General features: G+C 41.0%; 1 long non-coding RNA gene across 1 annotated transcript; it reads right to left on the bottom strand.

The window, feature by feature from the left end:
- Positions 1 to 8,461: 8,461 nt before the first annotated feature.
- LOC113603876 (uncharacterized) lies at positions 8,462 to 14,976 on the bottom strand. Its single transcript, XR_003425642.2, has 3 exons — positions 14,241 to 14,976; positions 13,192 to 13,311; positions 8,462 to 11,003 (listed from the first exon to the last, which is right to left on the bottom strand). It is a non-coding gene; the product is annotated as an uncharacterized LOC113603876 (long non-coding RNA).
- Positions 14,977 to 17,454: the final 2,478 nt, after the last annotated feature.

Here is a 17,454-nt window from a genome sequence, read left to right as displayed (position 1 = left end):
CACCCCACTCAGCCTTTTTGAAACTGCAAGAGATGAGGGAGCTTAATTAAACTTATCCAAGATCTGTTTTCTCATCCTAGGAATTGAAAAGCCATGGTCAGGAGTATAGTGAGTTTCAGATCTAGGGCCTTCTTTTCCAGCTCTGTACTATCCCCTCTCCCACTGTACTCACATAGTCATACCCATAGCTACAAACACACACACACACACACACACACACACACACACAGATTTTAGTCAAATAAATTTAAAAATTGATTCTTGACTTGCTTTGAGTCTCATCTGAAGCCAAAACAGTCATCCAAATCTGAGTATGGCCACAGATATCTGTAGTGCTAGTGTAAGATATGGGTCAGCACACATAAGTGCCCCATTTATAATCACGAACCAGAGGATAATGCACCAGAGGCCACATCACTGCTTACATCCTCTTAATCTTACGGGGAAGTTGATGGGATGTGCAATCTAAAATGATAAGAAGAGATTCTCAATTAAGTGGTCTTAAACTGGTGTGGCTTCAGACCCAATTCAACAACTCAAAGTCTCCTTTAAAAATGCACATAGGGAAGGAAAACTGTCTTGTGTCCAGCAGTGTGCTGATAGATGTTTGTTTGTTTGTTTTAATGTTTATTTGTGAGAGAGAGACAGAGTGCAAGTCGGGGAGGAGCAGAGAGAGAGAGTGAGACACAAAACCCGAAGCAGGCTCCAGGCTCTGAGCTGTCAGTACAGAGCCCGACGCGGGGCTCGAACTCACGAGCCGTGAGATCATGACGTGAGCCGAAGTCAGTAAGGAGCCGAAGTCGGATGCTTACCGACTGAGCCACCCAGGAGCCCCACTGATAGGTGTTTTAAATGGTGTTCTGTGTACATCTGAAGCCTAGGCTAGGGCTCCAAAGCAGATCAGTATTTGGCTTCTTGTATTTAGCTTCATGAATTCTTCCCTTCCTTTCCTTCCCTCCAACCTCAGACTCTCAGGTAAGAGGACCAGCCATTGGATTTCAAAGCAGATTTGAAAAGTCACTCCTTCAACATCCCTTCATTCATTCAACAAATGTTTACTGAGTGTCTACCATGTATCAAACATTGTGCTTGGTGCTGGCTTAGATTTATTACTGATACTTTTTGAATATATACAGTATGTTGCAGTCAAATTCATCTTGCTATGATATTGTACCTAACTCCAAAAGAACTCCCCTTTAGATTGAACAGTTCTGGGAATTAGGGAAGTATAACTCCAAGTGCCAACTAGAGGCAGCCATCCAATTTTCAACTTCACAGGAGGTGGGGAGGGTAGGGGTAGATTTGGATGTTCACAAGCATATTAAGGTGCAATTTTCAAATGTCATGGCTTGGCTGATGCACAGAACATTAAGAATATTTTGAGACTTCTGTGTGCAGGTAGCATCTATTTTAATTGATGTATTTTTTTACCATAATATTGTACTATGTGGTCTCTTCCTCTGTGTTAGCTTTTTATAATTAATAGTGGTATGTATAGCAAGGGAAGGAGAGAAAATATATGGAGATATACTTCTTAATATTGTAGTCTTTGGGGGCATGTGGGTGGCTCAGTCGGTTAAGCGTCTGACTCTTGATCTCAGCTTAGGTCTTGATCTCGTGGTTAGTGAGTTTGAGCCCCCCATCAGGCTTTGCATTGACAGTGTGGGGTCTGTTGGGGATTCTCTCTCTCTCTCTCTCTCTCTATCTGCCCATCCCCTGTTTGTGTGCATGCTCTTTCTCAAAATAAATAAATAAACTTTATATATATATATATATATATATATATACACACATATATATACATATATACATATATATACATATATACATATATACATATATATACATATATATAGATAGATAGATAGATATATTATACTTTTATGACATTAGCATCTTTGGCTCTGCTCCTGAAAGCATATGTTATTCTCATGCTTGTTTTCAACATATTAATCTAATAAATAAACCATTTTTATTAGAGGACTTTGTATTGATGAATTGGAAATACTACTTTCCAACTGTAAGCCTAATTGTGTATATCCTATGAAGGTAAATGCCCACAGAGATTGATTTTCTGTTAAAATGGATGTTCTGTTTGTTTTAAGGGAATTTAAAAAATAATCTCTTGTTATAAATCCAGTTGTTTTTAAATACTTTTTAAATGTCAACATAGAGGAATCTAACAGTCTCAGACAGTTATAATCTCCCAGTAATATCTTCATGGGCTTAAAATATGTCCATACATCGCCCCAAAATGTTTAAGTAAATCGGAGAAGCCAGCTGGCAAATAAATAAGCATGTCTGTTTTCCAATTTAATACATATTATTTTTTTGATGTTCAATAAAGCTGAGATTCCATAAAAGTCTAACCTCCAAACAAAATGTAGCAGTCACATATTCATTGATTAGATTTTATTACAAACAGTACCCCCAAGGTTTTATGCAAAAAAAAAAAAATTATTACAAATTGCCTACAAATGAACTTGGAATATTTTATCTGGCTTAAAAAAAGAGCTAAAAGGAATGAAGTCTAGACTGGCTTAAAAAAACCTGAAAATATGTGGGCATGGAAACAAGGAAGAAAAGGAAGTTTCTGGGTTCTTCTTTCCACTCCAGGAGAGATGAAACATATGCCTGAGTTATTACAATGCATTGATCTGACTCCAACCTGAAGTTGCTAAGGTTTTATAAAGCTGCAATAAAGCTTTCTTTGCATTAACCAGCCAAGCACATAAACATTTTAATGAACTGTTTTTACATGGTTCATTGGGCAGCTACCAGGCTACTATAATACAAATCACCACTCTGCCACATCCAGCTTTCTCATGATGGTTGTACTTTTTCAGTTTACCAAATGCAAATTGAATATCATGGCTATGGAGCTTAATCAAATACATGACTATTCGAGCATGAGAAATTCTTAGCCTGGAATTTACTGTATTCTGGGATAGTCACTCAAAGGACGGAATCTCAGAGAATTTCAACTCTCAAGCTTCCAAACCCAAAGTGAAGTTTATCATGATAGTCATGGAGACCACTAAAAATTAAACCCCTCAAAAATCACCACTCCGTCGAAATGGTTTAAGGCAATGAATGAATGACAGTGTTACCATGAGGAGTAAGTAGCTGAATCACCATTAATCATGAGGAGATGGGATCCCCAAACTGATAGTTCTCTTAGTGACCTGAAGGCTGGAATGAATTATTGAACTCAATACCAATGCAGATCAAATCTCCTTGGAATAATTAAGTATCATTACTGACAAACATTTGTGTGCATTCTAGTCAACACTTAAAGTAACACTAAATTATTAAATATTTATTATGTCTTCTGAGAGCTTTATGACACTGTATGTATTTTTAAGATTAAAGATTAGCCCAACACAGAATTTAATAATGAATGCAAATTATAAATGAATATTTAACAAACCGTACCACATTTTATGTCTTAACATCTCTTCTGCCACTGATATGACTGAATGAGAAATGGCTTACATGATGAATTGGCCTGCCACCTAATGCCCCAGTGAAAACAAGGTGTTTTCACCTTGATGTGGCCTTTAAAATAAATTAATTTGTTAACATTTAAAAATGCAGTGTAACAGATGACATAAAACATTTATAAGACAGTTTATGACCCAACCAACCATGTGCTAATCCAATAATATTTACTAAAACATTTTATTTGGCTAATCATTTCATGGTCAAGATTTGGAAATGTTTGTTTTTCAAGTTGAGTCAAGGATTTAAATGGTACTAATGGTACCATAAAGATGTTATATGGTGTTAATATAACCCAAGTCTTAAAAACAAAATGAATTTGCTATTTATGAACCATTAAGTTTTACCTTACCCCCAGAATAAATTTTATATCATTACAGACCTATTAATACACCCTCTCTGTTTGTGCATCCTCCTAATCCCATCTGCTGCCTTCCCTAAGATATATTTACAAGCCAAATTTATAAATAGATGAGATAAATCAGAATTTTTTACCCTGGAAAATATGTTTGTATTGAACACAGAGTATGCAGTGGTTCTTTTTTCACTTTAAATTTTCTTTATGGTTGGGGTGCCTGGGTGGCTCAGTTGGTTAAGCATTCAACTCAAGTCATGATCTCACTGTTGTGAGCTCGAGCTCTGCACTGGGCATGGAACCTGCTTAAGATTCTCTCTCCCTCTGCCCCTCGCCCCCCCCCCCCGTAAAAAACAATATATATATATATATATATATATATATATATATATATATATATAATTTTTTTAATGTTTATTTATTTTTGAGAGACAGAGCACGAGCAGGGGAGGGGCAGAGAGAGAGGGAGACAAGAATCTGAAGCAGGCTCCAGGCTCTGAGCTGTCAGCACAGAGCCCATCATGGGGCTCAAACTCACCAACTGTGAGATCATGACCTGAGCCAAAGTCAGACACTTAACCGATTGAGCCACCCAGGCAGTGTTTCTGAATAAGCCAGGAACCATCCTGTGTATTAAGACGTGGGTCATATAAGCAAATTCCCTGTGGTAGAAGTTTCAGCTCCTCTGCTAAACTAAAACTTTGAAAGAGGGCATTCTTTCTGGTATTGAAAAAATTAAGGCATACTTTCAAAAAGGGGGGAAAAGAAAAAAATTAAAGGACCTCAAATTTCTTCAACTATGCACACCTTTAACTCAGTCATGCTGGGACTATAACACAGAAGAAATTCTAGTTATTAAAATGTTTGTACATATACACATATTTGCCACTAAAACATTGGCAACAACCTCAAAATATGAGCTATGGGGGTAATTCTGAACCACCTGCTGGGCAGAACATTACATAGCCTTTAAAAATCTTGTCTCTGGGGACACCTGGCTGGCTCAGTCACAAAAGTATGTGACTCTTGATCTTGGGATTGTGAGTTTGAGTCACATGCTGAGTGCAGAGATTACTTACAAATAAAATTTAAGAAAATAAATAAATAAAAAACCTTGTGTCTGTATCATAGTTAAGACCATAGCAAGCGCTATGCTTCAGATAGAATGCTAAGAAGGGGAAGGTAGTATGCAAACTTGAATCTGGAGCCTGAGTAGAACATCAAGGTAAAACAAAATCCTAAAATAAGAAAATTACAATATAGGCAGAAAGTATGAGCAGTTACTATTATTTATTGTCAAGGAAATAATGTATGTGGTATCTAAAATCATTTAAAATGAAATTTTTTTTTTTTTAAAAAAAGGAAGGAGTTTGAATTAATACTGCTAGTTTGTAATACGTATCTCCCTTCCCCTTCCCGGCATCTGGAAATAGTCTGGATTTAGTCATGGTGTTTACATGTTACTATGCTTGGGGAGAATTCTTTCATTCTTATCATACATAATTGCACCTGTCCCAAAACAAACAAACAAAAAAAAGTCACTCTAGTCTAGAAAATGATAGCTTACTTAAAAAGACATCATAATAAGGATAATCTTAATTGTCTTGGAATTCTTAATTTCAAGACCACATTCGTTGTGCCTTTGGTTCTTCCTTTTCTGTAGCCACCCTCTGCTGCCTTTATCCTCCCTCCAGATTGTTTTCATGTCCTTCTGCAAAGCTCGGGACTGGAACTACAGTTTCAGGTGATGTTTCAACTTACGTCATCTTTCTCCAAGGTTTTTCTCGGGTTCACCCTATACTTATGCACAGGTTTCCCTCAGCCTGAAAGGGAACGGACAAAGTGGGGGCGTGAAGGGAAGGAAGGATCCAGGTGTTTCTCATAGTTTTCTTCTTCTTTTTTTTTTTAGTAGCTGGCAATCTTATTTGTTTGTATGTTTGTTTTAAATTTTATTGCACTTTAAGTCCGTCAAGTTAACACATAGTGCTGTATGAGTCTCAATGTACAATGTAGTCAATCAGCAATTCCACATATCGCCCCGTGCTCATCATGACAAGTGCACCCCTCAATCCCCACCACCTATTTCACCCATCCCCCCAACCCACCTCTTAGACTTTTCTTAAACAGGAGAAGTAGACGCTTGCTGTGCTGATAAACTTTTAGAACAACTGCACTGTTTTTGGTTCAGCAAACACAAAGGCAACAGAGACCTTGTGGGATTCTTGTGAAAATTCAGGGAAGTAACACGGGCAAAGCACTCAGTACAAGACTAGCTACATAGTAAATGCTCAGTAAGTACTAGCCTGCGACTTCTGCACCATCACCTGTCAACAGCAGCAGGTGCAATTTTTTTCTTGCCAGCAGGACCAAAAGGGCAATCACTGGCTCATCCCCAAATGCGAGAGCTCCCACTGATTCTTTATGTCATCAATTTATTTTCTCTTTAAAGTTCAAATCACTAACAATGGAATTCTGTGCTTTAAAAGCAGGCTAATGAGGAGATTTTAACAACCACATTTCCTAAAGGTAGGATCCTTTCCCAGAAGTGTTTATAAAATGGGAAAACAAAGGAAGGCGCCTGAGTGGCTCAGTCAGTTGAGCGTCCAACTTTGGCTCGGGTCATGTTCTCACGGTTCGTGAGTTCGAGCCCCGCGTCGGGCTCTGTGCTGACAGCTCGGAGCCTGGAGCCTGCTTCGGATTCTGTGTCTCCTTCTCTCTCACTGACCTTCCCCCGCTTGTGCTTTCTCTGTCCCTCTCCTTGTCTCTCTCTCTCTCTCTTTCTTTCTCTCTCTTTCTCTCAAAAATAAATAAACTTCAAAAAAATGGGTAAGCAAAGGGAATAGATAAAATCAGAACAAAATATCTGTCATTGTCCTTTTCAGTAAGACTCAGTGCTAGGTTTACTCATGACTTTGGCAGTCAGAAATCTGGATAACACCCACCGGCTCCCCACCTCCCCTCAAAAGAAGGAACACCCACATGTATCAGAATAGTACTGTGTCCTGATCTTATTTCCTATACTTCAATAACCATACCTGATCCCTCTGGTGTTATTATTTCTTGATGAGTACATCCAGTGTCCGTGTTTCACCTGGCAATAGACGCCTACAAGGGACCAGGGCAAGGTTTGGCAAGAGAATTCCCTATGAAATCCCTGCCCTAGGGAAAGAAATACTTGCCAAGTTTAAAGTCAGCATAGGGTTTGGCAGAGGGAACCGATTCCCATCAGAGCTCAACTGTGGAAGTTACCCCAGGATGGTGTCAATCCCGGGATATAAGGACTGGATTGAATCCACATTTCTCTGCGATCTCCGAAGCCATTTGGAAAGTAGGAATGGGAAGCAAATTCGGCAAGCGTCCCCACACTCATTAGCAAACTCTCTGAGTGCATTTCATCTATCCTTGAATGTGACCATCCCCTTTTATACTCAGCCTGGAACACTTATTAAAGAGGAAGCCACCGAATTGTACAAAAGCCTTTATAAGCATCTTTACAATTGCCTATCTCCTTCCAACCTCACCCTCAGCTCACCCCCTGGGATGTGGACAACATGCTTGCCACCCTATAGACATCAAATGTTTTCCACTTGGGATTTTATGCCAAATCATAACCATGATTTGGAACACTAAAGTACCGTGTTTCGTGCTAAAAGTTGCCTCGCTGCCTTTAACCCATATTCAGTGACAGTTCCTTTTCTGTTTTTCAGAGTAGAGGAAGAAGAGAATCATCCCAGACACATAACAGGGTTCCTGGGAAAGGACACAGGGAGTGTCATGTTTGAGACTTGGTTCCTTTGACTCTGGGACAGCAGGGACGCAGGCGAAGCATCGCACAGCGGCACCAAAGAAGCAACAATGAGCTGTGCCTTTTCACATGTAACTCCAGGAGCAAGGAAAAACAAAACCAATTCCCCCCAAAGGTACAGACAAAGAAAAGCACCCTCCCAGAGGAGTCTGATGATAAGTGGCCACGGGGAGCATCACTGTGATCAGTCAGAAAGGCAGGCGAGTTATTAGCTTAGCCCTGAACCTCCTACTTAATGTAGGACCAGTGGTGATGGTTAACAGACCCTAGCTGCGGTGACAAGCCTGGGACCTGCTCGAGGAAATCCAATTGAAAAGCAGCCAAGAGGAACAACAAGCTAGAAACAGATGTTCCAGCTACCAGGATGTGCACACATTTAACCTGAATATGTAGTTGGGCTGGGATGGGAACATTCGTTTCTAAATATAGTGATTTCACCTCTTCCCCCATATAGATGTTGTCAAGTTCAATTTTAGCCATCCACATTAGTTTTGTCAAATTTTCAGCAATTTCTTTAAACCAAGGAGATGTCAGAATCGTAACAGCTATTAAAGGAATTCAGGGTATTTGATTTATCTACCAAGTTTTACTAAAACACTTCAGCTAAATCATACACTCTTCAATTCCAGGCTCATAGTAATTGAAATTATCTTTAAAAAAAAAAAAAAAAGCTGCCCCAATGAAATTCAAACATTTCATGCCATTATTGGATATACTATTATCACTAGCATTAAGAGAGTTATATTTTTATCAGTCCTTTTTAGCCACTTCTTAAGCAGGGGAGTTTATGTTGGTAGAGGTGTGATCACCTTGCAGAGACTGGAGCACAAGCTGGACAAAATCGGTTAATTAGATTTGAATGAGAGCTGAGTCCTCTGAACCACGGCAATAAGTCATGTACATTAGGAAGCATTCTTCTTTTATGTCAACACAATTCTGGCTTTCTCTAATGGGCTTTATAAGAGGAGAGAGACCATCTCACTGCGTTGATTTTTCTGAAGAAAAAAAAATCAATACTCTCAATAGATTTTAAGTAGATCTAATGTAGTACAGCAATAGGCCCATAGGAAAATGAATATATGTAAAAGACCTCAAAATGTGAATTAATGCATGCTGCACTAAGACCAGATCCTACCCTAAATTCATGTTGTTGTTATGTATGCCTAAAGCAAAAAAGAGCTGCAGAGTATTTTCTCCAGCAACACCTTATTTTTTATTGGTAGGTTTTAATCTGGTACATTTTTGGGGTCACCGAATTCTGATTTGCCTTAGAATGCCCGATTAGACCATCCTGTAAAGGAGAAAAGAGCGTGAGCCATCGTTCTGTGCTGAAATTTATTGAAGGTATTTATGAAGAGGGTGATCTTGAGGAATGCAAGCTTTTAAAATCCAAGAACAGCAGCAAAAATAAATTAATCAGGAATTCATCACTAATTTATACATGAATCACTTACAAGAAAGGTAAAATGGTTCAGTAAATTATGGATTTACAAATAAACTTGATTCTAGGACCTTGGCAAATACTTGGATTGCAATATAGATCCATTTTTCCTAAAAACAGTTTCCACTTCCACTTCAGAGAGAAGGGACATTTAAAAACCAAATACCCTCTATGAAAATTTGAGGGGAACTCTTTTGTGGTAACGAAAGGCTTCAGTGGCAATAGTTCATAGGATTCATCTGCTTTCCACAAACTCAGGGGTGGGACCCGTCTATCGTGTTTCCAACTCATTCTCATGAATTCTAAATTGTCAACACCTAAGGTTAATGATACCTGTCTTTTTGCTGTCATAAACAGTTAGGGCGGTTTAGCAAGAGATAAATCATCCCCAACAGAGAGTTGTGCTATTGTTCTCTTCAAACAAAGGAAAAAGCTTAATTCTATATAAATCTTAAACAGTGTTACAAGAGAACAGACTTATTTTTTTTTTCTTTTACACTCAGATGCAATTCTTAGTCTACAACACATTTCTTTCTGGATCCACAACACCTATTTTTTAGAAGTTTGTAGAGTAATAATGAAGAGTTTCTATGCATGATGGATCACTCTAATCTCCAAAATATGCACTGATTTTTTTTTTTTTTAGGATGGCACAGTAGGAAAGTCAACCATCCTTTTGATTATTAGATAACCAGTGCCTTGATCTGAAACACCCTCCATTCAATTGAGGATGATGCTTTTAGCTACTAAATAAATACGCATTGATGAGATGGGCGGGGCTGCGGGGTGCAGGAATGAGAACATTACCAGGAACCAGCACGTTCATCTTGCAATAACTACATATGAACAAAAACTTCTTTTAATGAAAAGTATTAAAGAAAGTGCGAACTACTTTTTTCGCCCATCCAAACCTTAAGTAATTTACTTCTTTCTAGAAAATATTCCTTATATGATTCAAGAAGCATGCTACCAATTTTAGAATGCAGAGTCATCAATGCTATAATGTAAAGTCAGAAATATTTTGTATTACACACTTTTAATACACATGAAGTGCATATTAAATATAATATCTGTATAACAAACATGTCAGCTACTGCATTAGATTCATTTAAAATAAAATAAGGCCAAGAGCTTAGCAACATAATAACACAACGTGCTCAGGGATAACTTTACAATTTGAATAGAGAATGTCCTTGAGTTAGGAACAATTGTGACACAGCAGGAGATGGTGACAATAGTCAGTCACATTACAAACATGTGTGAAAAATATATCACACCCTAGGAAATTTACCAAAATAGCAAGTGAAAGTGTACCTATGATGAGATAAATGGTTTTTCCCCTACTAATCCTCCACTCTGCTCCTCCTGCCACACACACACACACACACACACACACACACACACACACTTTCTGTGATTCTCTTTATTATCAATCAGGATGGTACACATCCTTAAGCAGCTTGGACTAGTGGTGTGGCTCTTCCCCTTGCTCTAACCTTCTGCACACACACTGACGTGCGAACTTAGCCACACACACGGCACAAATTCTTCCATTTCACGTCTTTCGCTTAAATGTTTTCATCCTTGCCAGGCGTTGTGACAAAAAGGTTATTTGCTGCCTAATCTTAGCCAGCAAACAAAACCCATCTCTTTGGGTGGCTGCCTAAGCCTGTATTGCTGGGTTCACACGTTTTTGTGTTTTGGGACAACATAAATCAAAGGGTGTCAGAGACAGCCCTACCAACTCAGGTTGCAGACAGGCAAGCAAAGTTCCAGAGCTGTGACATGTGCCCAGAACCACAGAGCGGGCCAGTGGCGAGGCTGGATTGGAATCCAGGGCTTTGTATGTGTCCTGCTTCGTCCAATCTTCTTTTTGTTACCTCTGGCTCTAAGGAGTTGGCCTGGGAGGAAAGTAGCAGTCATGAGGTTTTAACAGATTTCCTTCCCAGGGCACAAAATGCCCACCCAGTGAATATCCAGCATGGCAGTTTTACAGTGGAGCTTGGCCGGTCCAGGATACAAATGTGTCTCAAGCAGCTGGAGTCTTCCTGAGTTTTATTTCTTCTATCTCTCAATTTCTGGTTGTGTTATATAAAAAGCAGACCAGTAACTATTGCATTATATTCTGTAGTGACTCAATAGCAGCACTTGGCCATTCAGGCCACAAATTGTATCGGGCCCCAGCACTGCGAGGTGCTGGGGTAAGACCCAGGACGCCAACCACTGGCTTAGGCAGAGAAGAAAACAGACTGCCAATCAGTCTGCCAGGGATCAATTGCTATGGAAGTGGGGGCACCTCACCCAGGTTGGCGGTCCAGTGAGGCCTCCTGGAGGGAGTGCTGAACTAACAGATCGGAAGGGTGGGTGGGAATCAGCCTCAGAACATTACTACAAATAGTAAAAATATTCTCTCGTGTTTATCACCTCATTTTATTCTTATGATAACACTCCTGAGAGGTGAGCAAGGCAGATGTTGATTTCACTTAAACAAAAACAAAAACAAAAACAAAAACAAAACACCTGGGCTAAAGAGAACAATGGGCTTTCGGCTGGCCAGTAGTAGAGCTGGGTGAGAAGCAGGATGCCTGATGAGCTCCAGGAGAGTGTTCTTTCCTCAAGGCTACATCCAGAAGCACCAGGAGAGCTGGAGCTCTCCCCGTTACTTCCCCCCGTAACACAGCAGGGTGAGGGTCCACCTCCACCTCTGGAGGCCGCTTTCCCTTCATCTTGGTCTACTTGGGTAGATGGCACCCTAGTTGGTGCAGAGCAGCTGATTTACAGACAAATAGTCCTGCCAGGCCACAGAGAAGGCCACCTTGCATCCAAAGGACCCCAGGCCAGGATCTCAGGGCCCGCAAGGCACCCCCGGAGAACAGCCTGCAAACTAGAATGGCCCACCAGCTCAGGACCCTGCCCTGAGCCACTTCTGGTGGCCTCTCCCACCCTGAATGCTCATGTAAGCAAGCCCACTTTGCTTTCCTGTCCCCTCTGCAAACACACACACACACACACACACACACACACACACACACACTCTTAGACTTCACCCTGCTTCCCATCTCTTGTGGTGATTGTAAGCCACTCCACAGTCATCCTCCGGACCAGGAATTACCCCCAGCATTTCCAGAAACTAGAAGGCACTGCCTATGCTGAGAGGCGACAAATGTTGTTCACTTCAGGCCTAGGGGAATATTCTTGTATTTTTTTTTTATTTGGGTCTTTCAACCAGTAAGCCTGATGCTTTTGTTTTCCGTGTGTGTCGTGGTAAAATACTCATTATCAAAATTTCTTCCTGCATTATGGACTGTTTATCCCTCTGCCTCTTTTATAGTTTTCTGCATTTTCCAGAATTTCTATGATGAAGATGTTTTACTTTCAAAATCATAGGGAAAAAGTTCAAAATGTTCAAGTATTCCCACATAGGAATATAGAATTACTAAGACTTTTCCCTGAGTGGTAGAACTATGGGTGATTGTTTTTTCTTTATTCCATTAGAATTCACATGGATTGCTCTTGGACTTGTACACTCAGCTCAGTCATAGACAATTTTTGAGTGATGAAGAGCAACTTCGAAATAGTAAGTAGAATGAATCTTATAGGGTGAAAACATTTTTGGAAAACCCATTAAAAACAAAGATGGGGGCACCTGTTGGTAGAGCACGTGACTCTTGATCTCAGGGTTGTGAGGCCAAGTCCCACATTGGGTGTAGAGATTACTTAAAAATAATAAAATATTTTGTTTTTAAAAAAAGCAAAGATAGAAAAAAAAACCCACATGGAAATGGTGCCCACCTCTGCTGCCAGTCTCTACCTTCATCTGAGGTTGGTAACCCATGGACTCCAGCCATCATGGGCCATGTCTTTAAGGTCCCACACTATTGTCTGCATTACGTATACAGAGGCAGAGCTTACTGCTCCTGAAATGGTAGCAGAAACATAGGTAACAAGGACTGTGCTGTGTCAAAATGTATCTGTCTATCTTCCCACTGGTTTATTCCAGGCTGTGTAGACCACTAAGGATTTTCCGTAGTTGAGAGAGCCAGAAACAGAGAGGGAGAGAGAAATTATGGGCGAATTATGGCACCATACCATTAAGTTGCAGAGTTGGTTGCTGCTAGTGTACGATGACTACTTTTCATATGATTTTCACTTTTCATCTTCTTGTAAAATGCTGTGAATTTACTGCTGAGCCTGTGTACTGCTACTCTCCTAAAGAGAAAATTACTTCTTTTAGAGGATCTGCTTGCACAAGCGTAAAATCTTTGCAGCTCTCGGAGCAGCAAGAGAACCACATCAGACTTTGATATGCTGAGTTGGCTTTTTGGAGTTACCTGTTCCACAGAACTTTGGACAAGGGTTTTTTCCAGCATGTTGCTTTCTTTATATTCGTGTCCACTCACATCCTCAAGTGTCTTAATGAGTACCTCCTAAATGCAGTTGACCTTACCAGATGCTGTGAGGGACACACAGATGACAAGCACAGGGTCCTTGCTATAGAGAGGCTCGTCATCTCACAGGGGATATGGCAGAGAAAAGCTACCGATGAGCTGAGGGGAGGACATTCCAGGCAGAAGGAAGGACAAGTGCAAAGACCCTGAGGAGAAAATGAGCACGAAGTCCAAAGTGCTAGAAAGAGGAGGAGAGACATGAGAGTGGAGAGATGGGAACAGGTGAGGTCTTGTAAGATCGAGGGGCTTGAATGTGATTCCAAGTCTGATGAGAAGCCATTTGAAATCCTTGAGCAAAGGAATGATGACGTCTGACCTTTTTTTTTTTTTTTAATGATCCCTCCAACCTTGAGAAGGATAGGTCACACGGGACTAAGAACAGAGGCAGGGAGACCAGGTAGGTCTGCAAAGGTGTAGGCTGGGGAAGATGGTGACCCAGACTAGAGTGGCAGTGCGAAGGGCACTGAGACTCATGGAAACAGAATCAGAGAGCCCAGAGGACCAGGCTGCTAACTCTACAATAGGGCCCTGAATTATTACGAAGTGCTCAGAAGGGGCCCTGTAAATACGTATTGGATGAATATATGGCTGGATAAAGAGAATCACTCCCTAGAATGACCCCCAGATTGGAGATCAGGAAACTCATTCTGGGCTCACGGGTCTCTGAGAGGCCATAGCGATTAGACTTACCTAGTCTAGCTCCACCAGACACTCTTTTCTTCCCCCTCGAGATTCTCACGGGTCCCAACAGATGTGCTCCGTGGTCCCAAAATAGAGTAGCTTCTGATCAAAGGAGAGCACTAAGGAGGCAAATTAATATCACAGTCAAAATCCCCTATTCACTAGCATCCTTTAGAAGCAGCTATAATGGGGCTCTGATGTGCTTCTGAAAAGATCATTTAAAGATCATCACGGTAGTTGTTTGTCTTACAAATGTCTGTTGAAATATAAAATCTGTAGGGCTGCATCAGTGGTTCTCAGCCCTGGCTGCATATACAAAGTACCTGGGGACCTTTTAAAATATACTTGCACCCAGGCCCCCACTCCAGACAGATCCCATCAGAATGTCTGGCATGAGGCCCCGGCATCCATAGTTTTTAAAAGCTCCCAGGTGATTCTCATGTGAGTCAGAAGCACTGCCGTAGGTGAGGTGAGTCACTTTCCTATCTGCCCTTCACCACAGGACATGAGCAATCCTGTGGATGGGCTACAGCCGATGACACAATGTGCAGCCTTCTTCACAGAGCTGAGACACACACGCTTCCTCTCCAACACTTGGAAGAATTATTCACAAAGCTTGTAACACAGATACATTAATCAACTCGAGGCTTAGCAGTGGGCAGCCTCAAATAGACAACCCAACCCTCTGTTACTCCTGCCTCCATTGTCCCCTTCCTTCCTTCCTTCCTTCCTTCCTTCCTTCCTTCCTTCCTCTCTTTCTCCCCTTCCCTCCCCTCCTTCCTTCCTTTCCTTCCTTCTTTCTTTTTCCTCCTGCTCTTTCTCTTCTCTTTGTCCTGCTTGTCCTCTCACTTTCTTCCATCAGACCTCCCACACACCTGCCCGTGACACCGTAGGCAGGCCAGCTACCCTGGAGGCTTCAGGTTGCAGACATCAGCTCTCAGGAGAAGGTCTGGATAAAAATCAAAGCTTGTTGAAAAGCCATAGCATATACACAATTCTTGCTTTACTGCTGAATCTGTGCTTCACTGCTTTGAAAACAAGGGTGGAAGTTCTTTAAAAAATTAAATATGGAGTTATCATATGGCCCAGCAAGTCCACTCCTATATATAAATATATATGAGAAATAAAAATATACATCAACTCAGACACTGCTATACCAATATACATAGCAGCAATATTCATAAGAACCAAAAAAGTAGAAACAATTCAAATGTCCATCAACATCAATATCAACGATATTCCACTGTATGATTGCACCACATTTTATTTAAGAATGGATATCGTGGAATATCATTCATCCCTAAAAAGAATAAAGTACTGATTCATGCTGCAACGTGGGTGAATCTTAAAGACATATGCTAAGTGGAAGATGTCAGGAGGAGCCTCCCCGCACAGCATGATTCCACATACATGAAATGTCCAGAAGAGGCAAATCCATAGGGACGAAAAGAAGACTAGTGATTGTCAGGGCCTGGGGGAGGGAGGAATGGGAAGTGACTGCTCATGAGTACAATTCTTTTGGGGTGATGAAAACGTTCTAAAATCAGTTGTGGTGATGGTTGCACAACTCTGTAAATACACTTTAAAAACCATTGACTTGTGTAATTTAAATGGGTGAATTATATGCCATGTGAATCATATCTGAATAAAACCATTAGAAATAAAAATAACATGTGTACTTCAACAAGAGAACACTACGAATGCTGAAGTGACCATATTTTTAAAAAATCATGTAGACTTTAAGTGAGTGTGTTAGTTGGAATATTACAGTCAGAGCAGTCACCATATAACACAGAGAAATACGACCCATCACTTCCAAAAATGTTTTCCTTAATTATGGAAACATCAGGGACCTTTGCATGTGCTGTTTGGGCATGTTATACGCTATTTCCCCGTCTTCCCCTTCTCCCATTTAATTTAATGGCACCTCTTCCTTGTCAATCATGAAGTTTTCTGTATTTGGCTCACTAATTTTCACAACCTCCACTTACAGGTAGTTGTGGAAGTTATAGCCCTTCTCACCGAAGAGATTAGGATTTCGTGTTTAAAGACCCTGTGTTCAAGTACGGGACCGACCCTTATCCAAATGACATCCCCACCCAATATCTACCCAACATCATACGCTCAGCCCCACATAAAGACCACGAAGGATTTTGTGAGTTGAATAAACTCCACAGTTTTGTAGGGTTTCTTCCTCTAAAGAACCCCACAGTGAACCAGCCCTCAGGGGCACCACCAGGTCAGCTCTCCAGAGTCAAGTTTTCTCAAATTGTTCAAAGAGCTTCGTGATCTCCCTCAGTCACTCTGCCTCCAAGCACTCCTGGAACTGAGAGTTTTTAGACTAGCCCTCAGTTTCTCCTCAGATTTCTTTCTCACCATAGTCCCCCATCATCCTCTCCCAAAGCCATCCCCTAAGAGGTTTTCAGGAACCAGGTTCTCGTCCAAGCACCTCACAGAGATTCAGTCAGTGAAGCTTCACCCCAGCCTGAGGTAGTTCATATTATTACCATCTCCATTTTATGAAGTGAAAATTGAGGCACCTAGAGATGAAGTCATCTTCCAAGGCTGCACATGAAGGAAAGGTGGATTAAAGACTCAAAGCACACATTTTAACCCTGTGCCTCCCATCATGACCTCCCCTCCCGCGTGGTGAGAGCTTACCATGTGCCAGGCACTGTGGCATTGACAACACTCACCTCCGATGTTTCCACTGGAAATAGCAAAACTTAAGTGAAGGAGACGGCCTAACACAGCCAACCCCATTGTGCTTGGTCATGGGGATCTGGAAATACCCATTTGTTTGCAGAATATTTAGTAGACACGATGTCTATGGCTCTAGGATCTGGGTATTGCTCTAGGAACTAGGAATACATACAATAAAACAAGAACCCGTGCACTCATAGAACTTCTCTCCTCGTGAGATGAGACAGACAATGAAAATAGTAAATAAATGATGTGGTGTATTAGAAGGTGCGTGCTATTTTATAATATATCTAATGAGAGTAAAAAAAAAAAAAAAGAAATTTTAAAACAAGGAGGTACACGCTATTTTAAAGTCGGGGCGGAGGGGAGGTCATGCCAGTGCATGTAGAGGGAGGGGTTGCACAGTCAGAGCGGGTCTCATGGAGAAGGTGACATTTGACAGACTGGAAGGGGTACACCCAGGAGCACATCCGGGGAAGAGAGGTCCAGGCGGAGAGGACAGACTGTGCAAACGCTGATG

The sequence above is a fragment of the Acinonyx jubatus genome, chromosome E4 (genome assembly GCF_027475565.1).
Source record: "Acinonyx jubatus isolate Ajub_Pintada_27869175 chromosome E4, VMU_Ajub_asm_v1.0, whole genome shotgun sequence".
NCBI lineage: Eukaryota > Metazoa > Chordata > Mammalia > Carnivora > Felidae > Acinonyx > Acinonyx jubatus.
The sequence above is the reverse complement of the archived record's forward strand: the minus strand, read 5'-3'. Positions and strand labels throughout refer to the sequence as shown.